This window comes from Phoxinus phoxinus, assembly GCF_949152265.1.
Source record: "Phoxinus phoxinus genome assembly, chromosome: 2".
In the NCBI taxonomy this organism is placed as follows: domain Eukaryota; kingdom Metazoa; phylum Chordata; class Actinopteri; order Cypriniformes; family Leuciscidae; genus Phoxinus; species Phoxinus phoxinus.
In genome coordinates this window covers 25183295-25187219 of record NC_136877.1, presented here as the reverse complement: position 1 = coordinate 25187219, position 3925 = coordinate 25183295, and positions in this window count along the sequence as shown.

The window sequence follows — 3925 nt, the reverse complement described above, 5'->3', positions numbered from 1 at the left end:
ATGGCAAGCCGTCTTAACATTTAAGCTATTACTTAAAACCAATTTAAATTGGAACCATTTGATATTGAATTGTACAGGCATTCTGTTCACCACTGTGTTCCAATTGTTGCTGATAAGTGTTCCAGCTTTTCTAATAGGCTATTAAACCTATAGGGAAGAGCGGGCTAGTTGTAACACACATATGGTTTAAACGTTTCCACACATGCTAGCATTACAAAACTTAGTGTATTTCTTGTGCCATTATATAAATAGGAAAAAAACTGTGCCAGAATAAAATGTAAAAAAAATATTTGGAATGCATTGCAGGACATTTAAAGCTGCCATCGGCAACATTTTTTTTTATCAAATTCAGTGAAATTGACACTATAATCTGACAGAACAACATAAAAAAACCCCGAGCTTCTAACTCCACCTCTGGAGCGTGTTAAATCCACCGCTCCCGGATCATCGGGTCTAATCAGCGCAGGGGTGTGTGAGATCTGACTGTCAATCACAGGTCGTGCACAAATCACAGATCCCCCTCCTTTGCGCAGACGCGGACGTTACAATATCACATGCACACGACACGCCTGAAGTTCGCCTGAAGATTGTGGGAAGCGTGATGGCAGAGAGAAAATCTAATAACAAGCTTCCAATTCCTCGGTTATTGCTATCTATGGATAGATTAGCCAGGGCAGCAGGGTTCTCAAGTCTCACGCATTGGCCGTGAGACACACGCAATTCAACCAGTTCACACGCTCACACGCCACACCGTGTATTTCTCACGCTGAAAAAGCAATGCAAACCAAGTTGTCCTGTAAACTTTATATATAACGTTGTATACAAGGCGCATACACACAAAGTGAAGTTTCCTGCCGCCCGCACGTATTTCCATACATGTCTATGCGTATTTCGGCCAGATTGCGTTCATTACTAGGCTACATGGATGCGCGAAGTCGTGAACACACGGAAGTTGACGGAACATTCTCGGCTACCGTACGTTCGTTACTAGGTAACCAACAACATCGCACGAACACACGTGATGGAGAAGGTAAGTTGGAAGAAAGCTTGTGTAACATTTTTAGCCTAGAACATTTAATATATAGCCCATATACATTATTATTGATGCAGTCAAAAGCTCTACAACTACTTTGCAACTTGGCCAGAAGCTTTGGCTCAGTTTGGCTAGCTTACGTTATCTGAAACTAAGGGAAATGTTAAGGAAGGAGTGAATGTATTTCTTCATTTTATTTTAAATTGTATATTATACTGTATTAATAGTCTTTCTAGTTACATTAAGCCAAGGCTACATGTATTAAAGCAGAGTGCTCTGGTTAATATTTTATATCCTGTCAAAACATACATTAATCATTGCCATTGCATTTGTATTTTTCAAAGATGTCAGGGAAAAAGCAAAAAGATATTTTATCATTCTGGGCACCAAAGGGTAAGCCCCCTAAAAAGGTTGCCAGATTAGAGGAGGAGACAGTATAACAACACAAAACACATTTCATAAGCTGGAGTGTGTACTCTTGTACGTACACACACACAATGCAAAAATATTAGTTTTTTTCCAAACAGTTTGGAGCAATTTGTTATATTTTTGTCATTTTTGTATATTTGTAATTTTGAATATAACATTAAAGAGTATATTTGATGTGATAAATTGCTCTGTCATTTATCAGATTTACCATTTGTTAAAATTTCTATTTGTGCTGGTTAATTATGAACAATGGGTAAAATTGAGGGGTGGGGGCGGGGCTCCATTAGGGCTCCTCCCCTAACCGCATGTGATCTCACTCCAAGCTTTTGATAAAACTTGAGAACCCTGCAGGGCAGCCTACCTCCGAGTCTATAGTGTTGATCGATGCTGAAGACGGACGCGTTCACAGAAAATCAGGTACACACGCACTGACGATGGGCGGGTGCTCGTTGGTAGTGGGGGAGGGGCATGAGAGTTGTAAACATTCAAAATTTTGTCTAAGTCCACTCAATCTGCCAGACTTGCCGACGGCAGCTTTAAAGGTAGGGTTGGTAATCCTGTTCAGAAACATTTTTTTTTATACTGGGTGAAATGGTCCTTCCATTCTGATAGTAGTCAATACATTATGTGTTCAGAAAAAGGAATGAAACAAATCTGACCTCTGTAGCAGCTGTAGGACAGTAAAAACTCTGACCAATCACTGCCATTCGGTGCGAATGTAAAGAACCAATCAGATGCCTTCATGTCTCGTGCCCGAGCACCACTGCGTGCACAGCAGTGATGCGCGGGTCAATGTATAAACAACGCGCACCCGACCGACGTTTTCAACTAACCCGCCCGCAACTCGGACCGCAAAAAAAAGAAAGAAAATATTGTACCCGACCCGCGTTTTTTAAAGTAGCTATAGTAAATGCTCATCGCGTCATGGGCCATAGACGGAGGAACTAGGGGTGCGCATTTTTCAGAATGCTGTATGATATAGCCTAGTGTTTTGTAAAAAAGGCTTGATTTATTTTATTTCGTTTCATTTTCTTAACAATTAAGATGCTGCATGTGTTTATCCAGCCTATTCGACGTGTGCGTCTCTCCCCGGACTTTCCCAACAAAACTCCCGCCGCCTCTCAGCAAATAGGCTACATAAAACTGACATTACTGAGCTATATGCGTTTAAAAGTAGCCTATTAAAATGGCACAATGGCATTGCTCAGTTCAACATGTTGGGAAATCGGGCATTTTGTCCCGCGTCAGCTTTTATCCAAAAGTTAATAACGCCCTCAACATTCAAAAGGTAAATAAGGATTTCCCACTTTCATCTGCAGAGTGCTCGTGCGTCATCCTCGCGCATTCAGCCAACAAAGTGTAGACCTGTGTATTTCATAGAACATTGTGTCTAGTACTATATAAATTACAAAGGTAAACGATCCGACCGACCGCGACCCGAATATCATTAAAAATATTTTTGGATGACTCGTAACCGCGGGTAACCGCAGGCACCCGCTCATTTTGGATCAACCCGCGCATCACTGGTAGGTACACATGCAGCTGACTCCAAATGTGGATGCGCGTTCATGTTTGTGGGGGGGCGTAGCTTTGGACGGAGCACTGACAGGAGGGGGCGGAGCTTAGAAGATGTGCCACTTTCAAATCTGGCTAGCTCTCCAACATTACCTACTCTAGCTTTAACCATTGTGAATATCTTACTGAATTCATTCATCTACGATTTTAGTGTTTATGTCTTTAAAATTAGACATATCTATTATTTTAAATTCCATTCTGTTATTTAGCAGCTTAGTTATTTATTTAATGCTAAGTTAACTAACCAAAGACACTAGCCAGGTTTACATCCCATGCGTACCACTGAGACCCACTATTAGACATGTGCTGTTATGACATTAGCAATGTAATTGACATATTTTATGAACTTTTATTAATTCTATTGCGATACCAAACAGGTGAATAACAGACATCCCACTCTGCAAAAACTAATTTCTGGACGGTAGAGTAGGAGACTTCTGGAACTTCCAGGAAAGGTGGGATGTCTGGATTAAAGACAAGAGTACATGTAAAAAAAAAACAAAAAAAAAACTAGCCAGTTAAATTAATGTTAAATCAGCTTGCCACATTGTGCCTGTTTTTTAAACACTAGGATGCAATGTTGGTACTTTTTCTGATGTTAAAAATACTTTCTACCAGCTTGTACAGACAACTAGTAAGTTGTTTGTAGATTGATTTAACCAAAAAAGAGAAAATGCTGACCATAACTGTATACGTAACACAGAGTTAAAAATATAAATTCAAGTAACATTTGACATTATATTTAAGTTTGTTATATGCTATGACTTTATGAACTTTTACATAGAACGTGTTTAGCTTTAAGATTATATTTTGGAAATCTATGCATGTACACGTTTTCCTCAAACATCTGACACCAAACAATGGATAGATATTGGGAGAACAGCACTG